We start from the raw sequence: 21135 nt of genomic DNA, 5'->3' as shown, positions 1-21135 counted from the left end.
TGAAATCGGAAGTCACTGTCCAGGGTGCTGAACCAGTTTAAACTCTTTCAGCACCCTGCATAGTGACTGTCTCCTGCCGGGTTCGGTCAAAACGAGTTCGGCCGAACCCGGTAAATTTCGGTTCGCTCATGTCTAAGACACTCCGTTCAGATGTTTGTAAACAGAAAAGCACGTGGTGCTTTTCTGTTTACATTCAGTTTGACAGCTCTTGCGCGAATCACGCAGTTCGCACGGAAATGCTTCCATGCGACCTTCGTGGTTTTCACGCACCCATTGACTTCAATGGGTGCGTGATGCGCGAAAAATGCACGATTATAGAACATGTCGTGAGTTTTACGCAACGCACTCGCGCTGCGCAAAATTCACGCATCGTCTGCACTGCCCCATAGAGTAATATAGGTGCGTATGACACGCGTGAAAAGCACGCGCGTCGCACGCGCGTATATTACGCTCGTGTAAATGAGGCCTTACACACATTTTTTTACGTTTTTGCTGTAAGAGTTGTGAAAAGCATGCAATAAGAACTTTGTCACCAAAATACGCCCCAGTGTCAGATTGTAGCTGCGGGGAGGATAATTGAGAGGCCCCATCTTGCCCGGCCTGGTTGTATGAAAACCCCCTTACCGCACCTTCTGCGGAGGAAGCATTGGAGTCATCGTCCCCGAATAAATCTAAGGCAGGGCTCGGGCTCTGAAAACAAGGGGTACCTCCATCCATATTGTGCATTGGTTCCTGCAAGGTTGCTTGCAACTGAGGAGAGTGAGGCGGGTCCGGCGCCATCATGGCCTGCTCCGCGTGTACAATCTGCAATGGAGGGTCTGACTCAACAGCAGTAGATCTGGTCACGATCCCAGACTTTTTGACGTTCCCTATCGCCATCAAAAGAACCCTGAGAGGAAGCGGAGGAATTCCGGTGGAATGTGAGAGAGGTGAGCGGCTGAAAATCTCTAAAACTAGCTGGATACTCCCGCTAAGGTGCGGAACTCTAGGGAAACAGGTCCACCATTAGCCCCGCGCACATGCGCCTAGCATTTTTTATTATGGCAGCTTTTTTATCATTGCCACTAGTTGTAGAATCCAGTATTCTTCCCTATTTAAAAGATGTTTCCTCCATTCTCCTCCCGTGATAGGCCTTCTCACAAGCTCCAGTCCATGGAATCTAAAAAAATTCCAAAGAACTACCATGTTTCCCTGTAAAAACGTTTTGCAGCACCAGTAGTGTTAGGGCTCATTCAGACGAGTGTAATACTCGTGCATGTGCTGTGCATGGAAATCACTCACAGCGCGGCACTGACCCATGTAATTCAATGGGGCCATTCACACATGCATTGTTTTTCACACAGCGTGTCCGCTGCGTGAAACTCACTGCATGTCCTATATATGTACGTTTTTATGCACCTAGTCGCCTATTGAAGTCTATGGGTGCGTGAAAACCACAGACAGCACACTGACGACATCCATGTGCTGTCCTTGTTTCACGCATCAAATACATTGAAAAGCAGAGAAATAAATAAAAAAAATAAAAAAATGAAGTGCTTGCACGGACGTGAAAAAATGCCTGCCACACGCAAAGCACACTGATGCCAATAGGCAACGCCGGACAAGAAGTGTAGGAAAAACGCTGCATTTTTTTCCGCACGCAAATCGGACACGCTCGGCTGAATGTAGCCCTAGAAGATTTTTTATTTATGTCTGATATAAGTTCCGCTATGCAGATTTTTAATTTTCTAATTGTGCATCCTATATAAATTAAGTTGCAATGAATACATTTGATGGCATAAACTACATGATGCGTATCACAGTTCATAAACGCATCGATTTTATGGCTTCTTTTTTTGGGGACATAAATTCTTTTTTTTAGTGCTATATATGCATACATTGCACTGCTGCCTCCACACTTGAAGAATCCTTTTTGGGACAACCAAATTTTGTTAGTAGTGTTGGAAGAAAAGGCTATGGGAAAGTGTATCACCCAAAGTTCTTCCCCTTTGGGCTACATATCTAGAGCCTTGGTCAATGATGTGTTAGTATCGTATCCTGATTTAACATAGGTTTTCTTTATAGTTGGAACTGTGAGCAGTGGAAAAGACCACAGGGGACGAGACCGGAGGATAACCTTCTTTATTTTTTCGTTCTGATAAAAATGAATCCTGGGTTTATGCTTTATATAATTAGCTCCCTTATTCATCATTCATTTTTTGTAGCCTCTTTGTTAGTTTCCCTTCTATATCCTGACATTGTATGGAGAGGGTGTCATTGTTTGAACAGGCTCTTCTAGCCCTAACAAATTCCCCCTGCGGTATTGACTTAATGGCGTGAATAGGGTGACAGCTAGGTGCATCCAAAATGGTATTGCCAGCTATAGGTTTACGGTAGAAAGAAGTAGTAACACATTTATTTTGAGCATCACCACTCCAAAATATGTCCAAAAAGGAGATATGCAATGTGGACGTAATAAAAGTGAACTTTAAAGTTGTTTTTATTGAAGTGCACAAACTGTGGTATGGACGCTACATCTTTGCCCCATATAATTTTTTTTTCTTTATTATGAATTTATTAAATATATTTAAATGTAATTTTTCTGTAACGAAAAAACAATGTATCAACTAGTGACTTTTTTGGCCACTCACACATGTATACTATAAAATATGAATGAGCGTTAAATAATGTGAACACTTCTGCGTCTCAAACCTGTGTGAAGTTGAACGTTGGGAGTAGTCATGATTGGCTAATTATTCATTAGCTTAGTGTCGTATGCTATGAGTAAGAAAACTTCTGAAACGCGTAAGTGTCTACACGTGTAACCTATGCGCTGTTCTAAATTTTTATTTTATTTGATTATCGAATAAAAATTTATACATTTTTACGGATGTGCTGGAGAAATTTGTTCCTTTTCCCATTCATGCTGCTAAGGCTATGTTTACATCTGTGATGTTATTTCCGTTATTATGTTTCATCATAGGAACAGAATAACGAAAATAACGGAAGTGGAAAATCCGTTACATGACTGATACCAAGGCGCCCGACGGAACCCATTGACTTTAATGGGTTCCATGGGGTTTACATCATGGTGCCCATCATTTTACTGGACAGAATAGCGTGTTGCGCTGTTTTATCTGGGATTTTTGGCGGATTCTGTGATGGATGCTCTTAACGGTGCCTCAAAGGCAGATGTGCAGGTAGCCTAATGTGTTTAACTCACAGCATTAAATAGACTGGATACAAATTCATCCACTTCTCAATTGAGAGCAGGACTTGCTATGTACAGGTTTGCTGCTTCTGAATGCATAAGAGAGCGCACTCATTCACTGACAGCAAACAAATATCCTGAAAAATGGTGAGGAATTGAGACACGAAGTTTATTAAAACATTGTAAAGCTTTTCATTTATACAGGGATTAAGCTTTATTATTCTAAAATCAGAAAACCCCTTTAACGCTAAACTTTAGATTATGTAACTTCAAAGGCCATACAAATGAAAGTTATGCACATGTCAAATTTATAGTATTCCCAATTTAATTCACATCTCCAGTGTTTTTTATTTTTGTTGAAGTGCGTCATCGTATTTGACCGCTGCTGCAGCCAATGACAGTTTGGTGTGGCTTTTCGCCCGGAATTCCCTGCGACACACAAGGCGTATACGCTACGTGATTTTATGCAGCGTATCCGCCTTATATATATATCAGCCTTATACTATACTTCTGCACTGTAGAGCTGTACTGTTAAGGTCTTTTAAGGAAAATATAAAATGGTTTGTTGCTAAGCTGAGGTGGCACAGGCCACAATCTAACTGGTAACTACTGTGTTTAGTTTATTTTTGTTACAACACTTATTTTTTGTGTCCATGGCAATGTTCAGAGTTAAAAGTGTGACGTTTTGGGAAGTGGGCAGGAAGTGACTTATATCCGATTTAAGTCAAGTGATACACTGCACTGCGCGTTTCTGGCCACCACCTTATCACTATCACAACACATGTGCACCAAATACAATTCACTGATGTTTGGTGTTGTAGTACTGTTTATTTTAGTGTCACCATGACACAGTGCTATATAGATTATGTATCCCCTAGAATAAAGTAACAATCTCAATGAATACCTACTTGTGCTCTGTATATGAAAATTGTACTGTAGCTAAACAGATATCAAAAGTATTCATGATCCTAAGGCTGGATTCACACGAGCATGTTCGGTCCGTAATGGACGGAACGTATTTCGGCCGCAAGTCCCGGACCGAACACACTGCAGGGAGCCGGGCTCCTAGCATCATAGTTATGTACGACGCTAGGAGTCCCTGCCTCGCTGCAGGACAACTGTCCCGTACTGTAATCATGTTTTCAGTACGGGACAGCAGTTCCACGGAGAGGCAGGGACTCCTAGCGTCGTACATAACTATGATGCTAGGAGCCCGGCTCCCTGCAGTGTGTTCGGTCTGGGACTTGCGGCCGAAATACTTTCCGACCATTATGGACGTAACATGCTCGTGTGAACCCAGCCTAACAGTGACCCTTCGAACCGAAATGGCGAGGAACAAAAAAATCCTTGATTTATCTTTTAGATGTGACATTAGGGGAAACAAATTACAGACAGTTGTCACATGTACACCTTATAAGCAATGGCTAACTGGACTATATTATATGCAGGACTGCAAAAGATATTAACCCCTTGCTGCCGCAGTCATTTTTCTGATTTTTACTTTTGTTTTTTCCTCCCCACCTTCCAAAACCCGTAACTTTTTTATTTTTCCATCAATATTGCCGTAGGAGGGCTTGTTTTTTGCGGGGACGAGTTGTAGATTTTCATAGCACCATTTATTGTACCATATAATGTAGTGGGAAACAAAATATTTATGGGGTGGAATAGGAAAAAAACAGCGATTCCTGACTACCCTTGGTGATTTACCCCTACAATTTTTGAGTACACTTATACCTGAGTTGGACCTTCTAAATTGGCATGCAGCTGGTTTAGAGAAAATTGGACTCTTATGCTCAGGTTCTTCCTTGAACACTTATGAATATATTTCCCACACTTATTCCCTTCATGCAAGAGACTTTTACAAGTTTCTCCAAATACGTCATGCATTATATAATACCACAATTCATTCACCAACACTCGCATCGATTTATATATCAGGTTTTTTTTCCCTCATGTAGTCTTAATTTACAAGGGATCTCCTTGTTTTACAAACTACTAATGCAACCACAATTGGTACTCAAGCCCTTCTATATATTAAAATGGGAACAAGATTTGAATATAACTATAGATATGGAAGAATGGTATAGTGCTATTGAGGCACTCAAGGGGATATCCAAAAGTGCAAGCTATTGGGAAACATCCTTTAAGATTATGTTGCGCTGGTATCTCACCCCCGCGCATATATTTAGACTGAATCCTTCTTACCCTCACTATTGATCGAGAGGTTGTGGGTTAATCGGTACATACATGCATGTTTGGTCACCATTCCGGCAGATTTCCGTTTTTCTGACGGAATCAATTACGGAGTCGACTCCGCTATTGATTCCGTCGTTAAAACGAAAACCTGCCGGAATGGTGACGGACAGAAACCATTAGCGATGTTTCCGTCACCATTGATATCAATGGTGACTGAAACGGAAGCTGTGGTTTCACTTTCACATTCCGTTGCGGGGTTCACCCGACGGAAACATCCGACGGAAACCCGGAACGGAAATCGAATGGTGATGTGAACAGGCCCTTAATCTGTCACTGGGCTTTCCATTCACATTCAACCTACATTGGCATTGTATTTTATCTGAATATCTGACTTACCTGCAGACATGCGAACTGTAATAGGTCATATCATCCTCGCTGCTAGGTCCATGATTGCGAAAACTTGGAAGTCCAGTACTCCCCTAACTACTAAAGAACTCTGTCAGTCTGTACAATTTGCACATGGTATGGAAAAACTATTAGCTATAACAACTCATTCCACATCCCAGTTTGAGATCATAGATGGGAGATATGGGATTTGTATTATTCGAAACGGGCCCCTCATACCCGCTAATTCTATTACACGATTTCCTATTGCTTCAATCTTTTTTAGGCGTGGTTGGACGGTTCTCCTCTGGTCTAGGGTCCTATTGCTTATGGTCTTTAAAATGCATAACTATTATTATTTTCTAATGCGGTACTTCTTATGTCGACTAACGTGAGTTTCTACATGAGATGTTTTGTTCTCCTACTTATGTACGTACTTTTACATGCAAAGCTATACAGTAGCGCTTTGTAATTTTGGGTTCCTGCGCGAACACCTTATCTTTAGGCTTCTGTATCGCATGTTGATGTATGTTTATTTTCTCTGTACTTTAAAATCAATAAAAATTAAATTCTAAAAGGAACAGCGATTCCTCAATCTTTTGGGTGGTATTTCGGGCATTCACTATGCGGTAAAACGTAATGTTAACTTTATTCTGCAGGTCAATACGATTACAGTGATACAAAATTTATCTAGTTTTTTTTATGTTTTACTACTTTTACAAGGAAAAGACTGATTATTAAAAATAAAATTTGGGGGGCGTGGCCTGGATGCTGACTGTGGCGGACGCTTAGTTCTAAGCCCTGTCTTAAGACCTCCAAGCGACTGATTAATAGCATACTCGCGGCTATTTGCGTGCTCTTCTTCGACTGCCCTGTTCAGGGGGAAGATGATGACCAGAAAGAGGGGTAACAAGTCCGGTCCGAAGCGACTGACGGACTTCTTCTCCAGGCGCAGCATGCGGAGAGACGGGATCCAAGATGGCGTCGACTCCAACTCCTCCGGATACTCCTGTGCTTGTGGCAGGGAATCGGGTCCGTCTTCCCCCTCTGCCTCTCTCGGTGAGTCCTCACATGTTCCTGATTGCCCCAAGCTTACCTCTCCGGATAGTCGGGGAGAGAAGGTGCTTCCTTCTTCTGATTCTCCCCATGCGGCACACGCTTGTCACGCTGTCATGGCGGATGAACGACAGCAAGATATTGGGGATGATCTGCTTGCAGGTAGTCCTGCCAGGCAGAGGCCTAAATTCTCTGCATTAGAGGATTTACAGTCAGAGTCATTTTTGTCTGGGGGCAACCCAATCTCTAGTCTCCCCACCACGGATCAGGTGGCATCGGAAACATTTATTAAAGGCCTTGTAATGGCGCTTAGTGAGTCCCTGCCAGGGGCGTAACTAGGAAAGACTGGGCCCCATAGCAAACTTTTGACTGGGGCCCCCCCTAGAGAGGGGGCTGTATGGCGTTCTCTACAGAGGGGGCTGTATGGCGTTCTCTACAGAGGGGGCTGTATGGCGTTATCTACAAAGGGGGCTGTATGCCGTTATCTACAGGGGGGCTGTGTGGCGTTATCTACAGGGGGGCTGTGTGGCGTTATCTACAGGGGGGACTCTGTATGGCGTTCTCTACAGTGGGGGCTATATGGCGTTATCTACAGAGGGGGGGGCTGTATGGCGTTATCTACAGATGGGGGGGGCTGTATGGCATTATCTACAGAGGGGGGCTGTATGGCATTCCCTACGGGGGGGCTGTATGGCGTTATCTACAGAGGGGGCTGTATGGCGTTATCTACAGGGGGGCTGTATGGCGTTATTTACAGAGGGGGCTGTATGGCGTTCTCTACAGTGGGGGCTGTATGGCGTTATCTACAGAGGGGGCTGTATGGCGTTATCTACAGGGGGCTGTATGGCGTTCTCTACAGGGGGGGCTGTATGGCGTTCTCTACAGGGGGGGTTGTATGGCGTTATCTACAGAGGCGGCTATATGGTGCTAACGCCATACAGCCCCCCCTGTAGAGAACACCATACAGCCCCCACCTGTAGGGAACGCCATACAGCCCCCCCTGTAGGGAACGCCATACAGCCCCCCCTGTAGGGAACGCCATACAGCGTCCCCCGTGTAGGGAACGCCATACAGCGTCCCCCCTCCCAAAAAAATGTGACCTACAGTGTGTCCTACAAAAGACATGTATCCCCTATCCACTGGTCGAAGAAAGCTGATTCACGCTAAGGTACTTTATTTTCTTCCGTGTTACATGAGGTCGAGTCTCATTTGGTCGAACTTTCGTCCCCAGAGCTCTTTACAGGATCGCTGAGTTCTTCTGGATCCTGCTGGAACTATCTCTGCCTTCAGGGAATGTTGTTTTTCCAATACCTCTGTTTGTTACTTTGGCTCTACTTTTCCCTGTTTTTTTTTACCTAAGGTGCTTCACCAAGTGTACTCTTTTCTGTATTTTCCAAGATGTCAGTATGGAAATTATAATATATATTAATTACTTTCCATTGCAGCTCTGTAAATTTGATTATGGCAGTTAAGATTGTCTCGCTTAATGTTAAAGGCTTGAATAGCCCATTTAAAAGGATGTCTGCCTGGAAGGAGGCTCTGACTTCTGGTGCGGATATCTTGTGTTTGCAGGAAACGAATTTTCATCTATCTAAGTGTCCTACCTTTGTGAATGCTAAATTTCCTCATATATTTATGGCCAACTCTGACCGTAAAAGAGCTGGGGTCTTGGTAGCGATTATGGATACTCTGGATTTTAAACTTATTGATTCCTTGGTTGATGAGATTTCTTGCTCTGATATGTTCTATCAATGATACATTACTTACCTTAGTCAATATATATGCTCCCAATGCTTCTCAGATCCGATTTCTAAACAAAACCATGCGGAAAATTCGCAAAATTCAACAAGGCCAACTTATTTTCTGTGGAGATTTTAACATTATTCCGGACAGGGTTCTGGATACTACCAGTAGGAGAAAGAGGTCCCTCCCTACCTTATCGCCATGGGCTCAGCGGGAGGATGTTTATGATGTATTTAGATGTCATAATGTTTCGTCCAGAGAATTCACCTTTTATTCGTACTGTCACCACACCTTTTCTAGGATAGATTTGTTCCTGGTGGATAAATGGTTGCTTCGGGCGGTTGTTAGGGCTGAGGTGGGGGAGATCACCTGGTCAGACAATGCCCCCATTTCCATACAAATAGCGCTGTCGCCCTTGTCTCGTCCTTACAGGTCTTGGCGTAATAATACCTTCTTAATGGCCCTTGCCCGGTATAAAGGGCATATTTCCTCTCAATTGCAGAAATATTTTGATCTGAATGATTCCCCAGACATAGACCGCTTTGTATTGTGGAATGCCCATAAAGCGGTAATGCGAGACCTTTTGATTCAACAGAGTTCCCATTTTAAAAAGCAAAAACAGGCGGATACGGACAGAGTACTGGTCCAGTTTAAGGCCCCGGAGTCCCAAAAACAATCCTCCCCTTCAATCACTTTACATGACGCTTTGACTAAACTCAGACAGGAATTGAGGGAGCTTTTAATAGCAGACTTTGACAAACATTTATCCTCCCTTCGCATGACCTATTACACTTCACATAACAAAGTTCGTAAATTTATGGCAAGAAGAGTTAAACAGAAACAGCAAAAATCCAAGATACCGTTTTTTTTAGCGGAAGGTAGTGATCCAAAAATGTTGAGTCCCCAGGATATTGCAGACCGATTTAGCTTGTTCTATTCCAAACGTTATAATTTAAAGGACGACCCTAATACACCTCACTCCACTTCGGAGGCAATAGAAAATTTTCTAGATCAGATACATTTGCCTAAAATATCTCCTCTTCAACTTGACCAGCTGAACGCTCCTATCCACACTGAAGAGGTGACTAAAGTTATTAGACTAGCCAAAGCACATAAAGCTCCCGGGCCGGATGGGTTCTCCTCCGAATATTTTAAATTTAATGAGTCTATTTTAGCCTCTTATCTGGCCCGTATTTTTAATGTCGCAATGTCCAGAGGTAGTCTTCCCGCTGAGATGCTGCAGGCCACCATTGTGACTATTCCTAAACAGGGGAAGCCTCCTACTCTTCCGGCTAACTTTAGGCCCATATCGTTGCTAAATTGTGATACAAAACTTTATGCAAAAATATTGGCCCAACGTCTCTTGACTATATTGCCTACTGTTATTCATAACGATCAGGTGGGTTTTACTCAGGGGCGACAGACCCCAGATGGTACCAGACGAATTATTAATTTGATTTCTATGGTGGAGGCTAGTTGGACGCCTTCTCTCCTCTTTACCCTGGATGCGGAGGAGGCGTTCGACAGGATACACTGGGAGTTTGCCTTTTTGACTATGAAGAGGTTTGGCTTTCACCGGCTCTATACTTGGGGTGATTGGGGCCCTTTACTCCTCCCCTTCTGCTCGGGTATTAGCGAATGATATGTTGTCTAAGCCGTTCCATATCACTAATGGTATGAGGCAGGGGTGTCCGTTATCCCCCTAACTTTTCATTATGGTAATTGAACCTATGGCAGAGATGATACACATGGATATGGAAGTGCGTGGTATTTCTGTATTTGCTGACGATGGCATATTGACTCCTACGAACCCGTTGGTTTCACTCAGAAGAGTCTCAGAGATTTGGTAGGGTTTCATATTATAAAATTAATGCCTCCAAGTCTCAGATATTGGGTGTATCAATCCCCCTAGCATTGCGCCAGGACATTCAGAGGGAGTTCCCGCTCGGATGGGAGGTGTCGATTCCCTACTTAGGTATTAAATTATGTTCCCCAACTTCTAGGCTAGCTCATCTTAACATTCTCCCCCTACATGCTAAATTGCAAGACGAATTGAAACGCCTATCAGACACTGAGCCTTCCTGGATGGTACTATATAAAATGCTTATCCTCCCTAAGATACTTTACATTTTTAGGACTGTTATGCTATGCCTGGATCCCTACTCCGGAAGTTACAGGATCAATTGATGAGATTTATATGGAATAATGGTTGGCCTCGTATAGCTCGGCATCGACTTTATATACATCGGCAGAGGGGGGGGGGTATGGGTGTGCCAAACCTTGATGCATATCACAAGGCTATAGTGGTGCGTCAGTTGAGATACTGGTGTCTCCCGTTCTCAGGCTCTAGTTGGCCTACGATTGAAAGACATTTGATAGGAGATGTTTCTCTTCCCTTGTTACTTTTGACCCATGCGAAATTTCCTAATAGCTTGATGCAAAAATTTCCTACAGTGCAGGTTTAGCTTCATTGCAATATATCGTGATTCTGACAGTCTTCTATGAAGCCCTGCCAGAGTACAAAGATGGCGGACCTGGGGATCTTCATCAGGCCCCCAGGCTGCCATGCCAACCAACGGCACCCACCGATCGTGCCACGGGGGGCCGTTGTAACATTACAGGGGGTTGCCCCCTGTTTTTAGTCATTTAAATTGCGTGGTCACTATAGACCGCGATATTTAACGGGTTAAACGAGCCGACACGCTCATTCTATGGTGCGGGCTCAGCCTGTGAGCCCGCTCCATACTCCCCCACCCTACGTGCGCCGTATATATACATGGCGGATGTCAGGAAGGGGTTAAAGGTTATGTACACCTTTTGAAATCGTTATTTTTTATGTAAAAATGTCTTATCAGTCTGTTTTGTGCAACTTTTTAAAATACTTTCTATTTATTTATTTTTACAGTTTGATTTACAGCTGCTTTGTATCCTGTGTACAGAGCAGTTGTATCGTGCGCTGAGAGCTGAATCCATCAGGTCAGCGGCACTGATAGGTTCAGTGACAGCGGGTCCTGCATGTCTCTGACTTTAAGAGTTTGCACTCTTATTTTATTTTGAATCCGATGCTGTTATCCTTTGAATGCTCCAGATTTGTTATCTCATGGGGAATACAAGTATTTACTAAAACAGATACACTACCATTCAAAAGTTTAGGGTCACTTAGAAATTTCCTTATTTTTGAAAGAAAAGCACAGTTTTTTTCAATGAAGATAACATTAAATTAATCAGAAAGACACTCTATACATTGTTAATGTGCTAAATGACTATTCTAGCTGCAAACGTCTGGTTTTTAATGCAATATTTACATAGGTGTATAGAGGCCCATTTCCAGCAACCATCACTCCAGTGTTCTAACGGTACATTGTGTTTGCTAACTGTGTTAGAAGGCTAATGGATGATTAGAAAACACTTGAAAACCCTTGTGCAATTATGTTAGCACCGCTGTAAACAGTTTTGCTGTTTAGAGGAGCTATAAAATTGACCTTCCTTTGAGCTAGTTGAGAATCTGGAGCATTACATTTGTGGGTTCGATTAAACTCTCAAAATGGCTAGAAAAAGAGAGCTTTCATGTGAAACTCGACAGTCTATTCTTGTTCTTAGAAATGAAGGCTATTCCATGCGAGAAATTGCCAAGAAACTGAAGATTTCCTACAACGGTGTGTACTACTCCCTTCAGAGGACAGCACACACAGGCTCTAAGCAGAGTAGAAAGAGCAGTGGGAGGCCCTGCTGCACAACTGAGCAACAAGACAAGTACATTAGAGTCTCTAGTTTGAAAAATAGACGCCTCACAGGTCCTCAACTGGCAGCTTCATTAAATAGTACCCGCAAAACGCCAGTGTCAACGTCTACAGTGAAGAGGCGACTCCGGGATGCTGGCCTTCAGGGCAGAGTGGCAAAGAAAAAGCCATATCTGAGACTGGCTAATAAAAGGAAAAGATTAATATGGGCAAAAGCACATAGACATTGGACAGAGGAAGATTGGAATAAAGTAGCAGAGGAAATGTGGTCCAGCGCTTGGGTAGAAGTAAAATAGAAAAATATTTTTCCAAGTTTAATTAAATTGCGTTAAAAAGTCCATTGTAGTATGGTCTCGGTGTGTGGATAGAAGGAAGAATGATCCTGTTAGGTTAGCCTACGCGTTTCGGACGAGGCACCGTCCTTAGTCTTGGCTGTAGTGTAGTTTGAACTTGGCGCTCTGGCTGATTTATACTGTGTCCGGGATTACAGCTGAGCCCTGATTGCGTTTCACGTCTCTTTGTCACTTGGACCGCAATCCGGAAGTAGAGCAATGCCGGTGTTAGGTGTGCCTATTCTGGTGTTACGTAAGTTGTCATTTCGTATGGGCAACTTATCCTATGAAGCAAATATGTGTTACTTAGTTAGACTGTAATATAGGTAGTGTACAGTATGTAACACTGAAGTATATGAGGGTGCTTGTGAGATGGATCTTGATACATGGTCATGTGTGCGTTCCAGATCACATGACCAAATGGAACGCAAACATGCAAGACGGATCAGAGGCATGCAGTCTAGGATGAAACTGTATCATCCCGATTCAACTAAATATGGTAAGTAATTATTTAGATATTTAATTTCTGTATGATTAACAGGGCTTGTACTTGGAAGGTACCATTGAGGAAATATTGATATTTAATGTCTGTACCTATGCCCATAGCTGATTGTCGTTCAGGTCACAGTATCATGTGGTGTTAAAATTAGGACAGAATAGGCCAGATTAGGACATTTTTGCGTATCTAAAGTTCAATTTTTACTAGTTAAGGATGATTGGATCATAAGTGCACTAGTTAGGAAAGTGAAATGAAGAAAACATATAAAACGTGAAAATGTAATGCATAACAGTCAGCATATATTATGTATGCACCACGGGGAGTGATTGGTTAAAATTGTGATTGTATGGAGAAATTCCTGTAAAGACAAGATGTCAATGTATATTAAGTTATATCATGAATTCATGGGACTCTGTATGGGGAGGTGATACGATGATGAATCACTTTATTAAACGGTTTAATATTGGAACATGAGTTCTTTTTTCAAATTTAAGCCGTCTGGAAATCTAGTTTTCAGTCTATAAATCCAAAAGGCTTCTCTTAGGTGGGTTTTGTTTTTTATGTCACCTCCTCTTTTTGGCATGTGAATTTTTTCGATAGCGTAGCATCGGAAAGTTTTGATTGTCCTATTATGTTTGTGTATAAAGTGTTTTGATGCGTTAGAGATGTTCACAATATTTGGATTTCTGACATAACTCAGATGTTCCAGTATTCTGGTTTTTAATTTCCGGTTGGTGCATCCCACATATTTTAAAAGGCACTCTGTGCATTCAATAATATAAATAACAGATTCCGTGTTACAATTTATATAATTTTGAATGGTAAATGTGTCTGATTGAGTAGAGTTACTAAAATTTTTAGTGGGATATGCATAGGAACAAACTTTACAGGGGTTTTGACCACACCTGTAAAAGCCTTTTGTTTCTAACCATGTGGTATTTGTTTTGTCGTGTGAACTGAAATAGGACGGGGATAGGACGCTGCCTAGGGACGGTGCTTTGCGAGCTACTATCCTGATACCTCCTGCCAAAATGGTGCGCAAACTGTCATCCTCCATGAGAATTGGTAAGTATCGATTTACTAGATTTTTAATTTGAGAGAATTGATTACTCTGTTGTAAAATTAATGTGGGCTGACTGTTGGTATTTGGCTTAATAGTGGTCTTATTGTAGTACTCAAGTAATTGTGTTCTGGGTTTTTTGGACATAATGTCACTTGCTCTATTCAGTGTCCATTGTGGATATCCTCTTTTGGAGAGTCTTGATTTTATCTGCTCTTCTTCTAGTAAGAACCGATTGTGTGAACTGCAGTTCCGTTTCGCTCGGTGCATCTCCCCCACCGGTATGGCCCGAATGGTTTGCCTGGAATGGTTACTTCTAGCATGGAGTATATTGTTGGATGCTGTTGGTTTGCGATGTGTTTCGGTACATATTGTTTGACCCACTTTGCCGCTTAGTTTTAGGTCCAGGAAGATAATCTCAGTGGTGTTATGGTTATGAGTGAATTTGAGATTACAGTTGTTATGGTTTAAGCTCTCAACAAAAACTGGGATGATGTTAATGTCTCCCTTCCAGATAAGTAAAATGTCATCAATGTATCTACCGTACCATTCGATACAATTGCCATATATGTTGTTACTGGAAAAAATGTGGGACTGCTCCCACCACGACATGACCAAATTCGCCACTGAGGGGGAAAATTTAGCCCCCATGGATACACCTCTTAATTGGAGATAATATTTTCCATCGAATAAGAAATAATTATTTGTCATTAAAAACACCAAAACTTCCAGTATGTAGACTTGAAATTTCTTGTCGTAGCAACTGTGTGTAGATATATGTTCTTCCAAGGCAGTGTAGGCTATTTGGTGGGGAATTGAGGTGTATAATGAGACCACGTCACAAGTGAGCCATGTGTAATTTTCTTGCCACTTTAGGTTACTTAGTGAGTTTAGGACATTTTTAGTGTCACTAAGAAAGCCGGGTGTTCTTTGTACTAGAGGTTGCAACAAAGTGTCAAGCCATTCCGATAGTCTCTCAAGTATTGAACCTATACCTGAGACTATGGGTCTCATCGGTGGAGGGAAAATTTCTTTGTGTATTTTTGGAAGTGCGTGGATTATTGGAGTGATGGGTTGATCAATATATATAAAATCCAGCTGTTTTTGAGTGATAAAGCCTTGTTGAAGGCCATCAGTAAGTAATTTTTTCATATTGGTTTTGATGTTATCCAATGGATTTTTGTCTAAAATTTTATAGGTTGTATCGTCTGCCAGCATGGTCAGAATGGATGATTTGTAGTCGTGTTTATTCAGGACTGTGACATTGCCTCCTTTATCCGACATTTTAATGATTAATTCTTTATTGACTTGTAACGATTTGGCAGCCTTTTTCTGGCCGGCTGTCATATTGTTATGTGGTTGCTGAGATTTTGTTATGTCTGCCAGATTTTGTAATTCCTTTTCTAACACCATCTGGAATTGGTCCATAGAGTCTGTGCGTGAGCCTATTGGATAGAACTTGGGGTTTGATGTTTCAAAATTTCTAGCAGTCGTGACTGTTTGGTTTGGTTTTTCAGTACACAGATGGTCCAGGCAAACAATGGTCTTTAATTCTTGAAACGAGAAATTGGATGGGATGTAAGATATGTCTACTGGTAAATCTTCGGTACCGTTAATTGTGTTCGATGGAGATATCATGATATCAGTGGCAGTTACTGGTGCTGAGAAATGTCTTTTGACCGTTAAGTTGCGGATGAATTTATTGATATCGAGTATGGTGTTAAACAAGTTGAAATTGTTTTTCGGGGCAAAATTGAGGCCCAATGAAAGAACTTGATTTTGTTCCTTGGTTAACGTGGTAGAAGATAAGTTGGTGACATTAGTTTCTAATAATGCTGAAATTTTCGGGGGCGGAGGCGGCGATTTGGATCTTGATTTGGTCTGTTTGTGTTTCCTACCGCCCCTCCTTCCTCGTTTTTTGACTGATGACCTGGGGCATTATGTCTGTGGTTGGAGTAGGACCGTGTTCTCATATTCTCATCTTCTGAAAAACCCTCTGCTGAGTCTGGCTCAGTGGAGCTGAAGCTTACTCTGTTGGGTAGATCTTTGTACTGTTTTTGTTGATAATTCCGTTTTTTGAGAATAGGTCTTGGTCTATTATAATTTCTTTCTCTCTTGTTCCAGGTGTAAATTTCATTTAATGCATAATCCTTGGTATCTCGTTTGAATTTGCTTTTTTTCGTTTCTGCTATAGATCGATCAAGTTTGTCGATCGCTGATGATGTGCGCAGATGAAGAGAAGAAAAGGAAGGTAAGCTGGAGAATGACTCTATCTGTTTCCTACTGTCCAAAATTTCTGAGTCCAATTCCAATAATTTTAGTTCTTCCTGTTTTGTAATCAATTTCATTAGTTTAATAGAGCAATCAGATAATGTTTCATTCCATTCTTTGAGAAAATCTTCAGTATAGATGAAGGTGGGTGTTTTTCTCAGTCTCAGACCTCTTGGTATCATGTCCTTTGAGATGTAATTTTTGAGAGTGGTGAGGTCCCACCATATTTTGGCTTGTTGGGCCAATTGCTTTTCCAAGCCATGGAAAAGTTCCTCCATATTGGATTCATTTTCAGTGAGGTTGTTGTTACCACCAAAAACTTTCTCTGCTAATTCTGTTCTGGTTAACTGATTTTCATTCGCCATGTGAAAGTGAATTATGCATACAGTCCCGTGTGTCCAACAAGGGTCTCCAAATGTTGGCAAAATAGCCGCAGTGAGTTAAAATCAAAATAGCAGGGATAGCCAACGTATGTAAATTGTTATGCTTCAATTGTTGCAAACTGAAATCCAACGTGAACGTAATGTCACGTGTGCATTTAGGGTATGCTTATTCCTTGATTCGAGCAGACTTTTATCAACACCTCTACCACACACTATCAGGTATAGTGAGAAATGGCAACAGTATGCACATATATTGTGTGGAGCTCACTGTTGTTCAATTATGGACATATTTTGACAGATGGGAGCACGTGAGAAATGCCGATATCACAATAGTAGGAAACAAGGGGAGAGAAATCCTCCAGCTCACCTGACACAAGGATTGGGTGTCGCTGTCAGCGCCTGGATCTTTTTCGTGTCGGCACACGATGCAGGAACAGAAGTAGCAGAGGAAATGTGGTCCAGCGCTTGGGTAGAAGTAAAATAGAAAAATATTTTTCCAAGTTTAATTAAATTGCGTTAAAAAGTCCATTGTAGTATGGTCTCGGTGTGTGGATAGAAGGAAGAATGATCCTGTTAGGTTAGCCTACGTGTTTCGGACGAGGCACCGTCCTTAGTCTTGGCTGTAGTGTAGTTTGAACTTGGCGCTCTGGCTGATTTATACTGTGTCCGGGATTACAGCTGAGCCCTGATTGCGTTTCACGTCTCTTTGTCACTTGGACCGCAATCCGGAAGTAGAGCAATGCCGGTGTTAGGTGTGCCTATTCTGGTGTTACGTAAGTTGTCATTTCGTATGGGCAACTTATCCTATGAAGCAAATATGTGTTACTTAGTTAGACTGTAATATAGGTAGTGTACAGTATGTAACACTGAAGTATATGAGGGTGCTTGTGAGATGGATCTTGATACATGGTCATGTGTGCGTTCCAGATCACATGACCAAATGGAACGCAAACATGCAAGACGGATCAGAGGCATGCAGTCTAGGATGAAACTGTATCATCCCGATTCAACTAAATATGGTAAGTAATTATTTAGATATTTAATTTCTGTATGATTAACAGGGCTTGTACTTGGAAGGTACCATTGAGGAAATATTGATATTTAATGTCTGTACCTATGCCCATAGCTGATTGTCGTTCAGGTCACAGTATCATGTGGTGTTAAAATTAGGACAGAATAGGCCAGATTAGGACATTTTTGCGTATCTAAAGTTCAATTTTTACTAGTTAAGGATGATTGGATCATAAGTGCACTAGTTAGGAAAGTGAAATGAAGAAAACATATAAAACGTGAAAATGTAATGCATAACAGTCAGCATATATTATGTATGCACCACGGGGAGTGATTGGTTAAAATTGTGATTGTATGGAGAAATTCCTGTAAAGACAAGATGTCAATGTATATTAAGTTATATCATGAATTCATGGGACTCTGTATGGGGAGGTGATACGATGATGAATCACTTTATTAAACGGTTTAATATTGGAACATGAGTTCTTTTTTCAAATTTAAGCCGTCTGGAAATCTAGTTTTCAGTCTATAAATCCAAAAGGCTTCTCTTAGGTGGGTTTTGTTTTTTATGTCACCTCCTCTTTTTGGCATGTGAATTTTTTCGATAGCGTAGCATCGGAAAGTTTTGATTGTCCTATTATGTTTGTGTATAAAGTGTTTTGATGCGTTAGAGATGTTCACAATATTTGGATTTCTGACATAACTCAGATGTTCCAGTATTCTGGTTTTTAATTTCCGGTTGGTGCATCCCACATATTTTAAAAGGCACTCTGTGCATTCAATAATATAAATAACAGATTCCGTGTTACAATTTATATAATTTTGAATGGTAAATGTGTCTGATTGAGTAGAGTTACTAAAATTTTTAGTGGGATATGCATAGGAACAAACTTTACAGGGGTTTTGACCACACCTGTAAAAGCCTTTTGTTTCTAACCATGTGGTATTTGTTTTGTCGTGTGAACTGAAATAGGACGGGGATAGGACGCTGCCTAGGGACGGTGCTTTGCGAGCTACTATCCTGATACCTCCTGCCAAAATGGTGCGCAAACTGTCATCCTCCATGAGAATTGGTAAGTATCGATTTACTAGATTTTTAATTTGAGAGAATTGATTACTCTGTTGTAAAATTAATGTGGGCTGACTGTTGGTATTTGGCTTAATAGTGGTCTTATTGTAGTACTCAAGTAATTGTGTTCTGGGTTTTTTGGACATAATGTCACTTGCTCTATTCAGTGTCCATTGTGGATATCCTCTTTTGGAGAGTCTTGATTTTATCTGCTCTTCTTCTAGTAAGAACCGATTGTGTGAACTGCAGTTCCGTTTCGCTCGGTGCATCTCCCCCACCGGTATGGCCCGAATGGTTTGCCTGGAATGGTTACTTCTAGCATGGAGTATATTGTTGGATGCTGTTGGTTTGCGATGTGTTTCGGTACATATTGTTTGACCCACTTTGCCGCTTAGTTTTAGGTCCAGGAAGATAATCTCAGTGGTGTTATGGTTATGAGTGAATTTGAGATTACAGTTGTTATGGTTTAAGCTCTCAACAAAAACTGGGATGATGTTAATGTCTCCCTTCCAGATAAGTAAAATGTCATCAATGTATCTACCGTACCATTCGATACAATTGCCATATATGTTGTTACTGGAAAAAATGTGGGACTGCTCCCACCACGACATGACCAAATTCGCCACTGAGGGGGAAAATTTAGCCCCCATGGATACACCTCTTAATTGGAGATAATATTTTCCATCGAATAAGAAATAATTATTTGTCATTAAAAACACCAAAACTTCCAGTATGTAGACTTGAAATTTCTTGTCGTAGCAACTGTGTGTAGATATATGTTCTTCCAAGGCAGTGTAGGCTATTTGGTGGGGAATTGAGGTGTATAATGAGACCACGTCACAAGTGAGCCATGTGTAATTTTCTTGCCACTTTAGGTTACTTAGTGAGTTTAGGACATTTTTAGTGTCACTAAGAAAGCCGGGTGTTCTTTGTACTAGAGGTTGCAACAAAGTGTCAAGCCATTCCGATAGTCTCTCAAGTATTGAACCTATACCTGAGACTATGGGTCTCATCGGTGGAGGGAAAATTTCTTTGTGTATTTTTGGAAGTGCGTGGATTATTGGAGTGATGGGTTGATCAATATATATAAAATCCAGCTGTTTTTGAGTGATAAAGCCTTGTTGAAGGCCATCAGTAAGTAATTTTTTCATATTGGTTTTGATGTTATCCAATGGATTTTTGTCTAAAATTTTATAGGTTGTATCGTCTGCCAGCATGGTCAGAATGGATGATTTGTAGTCGTGTTTATTCAGGACTGTGACATTGCCTCCTTTATCCGACATTTTAATGATTAATTCTTTATTGACTTGTAACGATTTGGCAGCCTTTTTCTGGCCGGCTGTCATATTGTTATGTGGTTGCTGAGATTTTGTTATGTCTGCCAGATTTTGTAATTCCTTTTCTAACACCATCTGGAATTGGTCCATAGAGTCTGTGCGTGAGCCTATTGGATAGAACTTGGGGTTTGATGTTTCAAAATTTCTAGCAGTCGTGACTGTTTGGTTTGGTTTTTCAGTACACAGATGGTCCAGGCAAACAATGGTCTTTAATTCTTGAAACGAGAAATTGGATGGGATGTAAGATATGTCTACTGGTAAATCTTCGGTACCGTTAATTGTGTTCGATGGAGATATCATGATATCAGTGGCAGTTACTGGTGCTGAGAAATGTCTTTTGACCGTTAAGTTGCGGATGAATTTATTGATATCGAGTATGGTGTTAAACAAGTTGAAATTGTTTTTCGGGGCAAAATTGAGGCCCAATTCACATGGCGAATGAAAATCAGTTAACCAGAACAGAATTAGCACAGAAAGTTTTTGGTGGTAACAACAACCTCACTGAAAATGAATCCAATATGGAGGAACTTTTCCATGGCTTGGAAAAGCAATTGGCCCAACAAGCCAAAATATGGTGGGACCTCACCACTCTCAAAAATTACATCTCAAAGGACATGATACCAAGAGGTCTGAGACTGAGAAAAACACCCACCTTCATCTATACTGAAGATTTTCTCAAAGAATGGAATGAAACATTATCTGATTGCTCTATTAAACTAATGAAATTGATTACAAAACAGGAAGAACTAAAATTATTGGAATTGGACTCAGAAATTTTGGACAGTAGGAAACAGATAGAGTCATTCTCCAGCTTACCTTCCTTTTCTTCTCTTCATCTGCGCACATCATCAGCGATCGACAAAC

Source organism: Rhinoderma darwinii, chromosome 3 (genome assembly GCF_050947455.1).
Source record: "Rhinoderma darwinii isolate aRhiDar2 chromosome 3, aRhiDar2.hap1, whole genome shotgun sequence".
Lineage (NCBI taxonomy): Eukaryota > Metazoa > Chordata > Amphibia > Anura > Rhinodermatidae > Rhinoderma > Rhinoderma darwinii.
Note: the sequence above shows the minus strand (reverse complement) of the source record.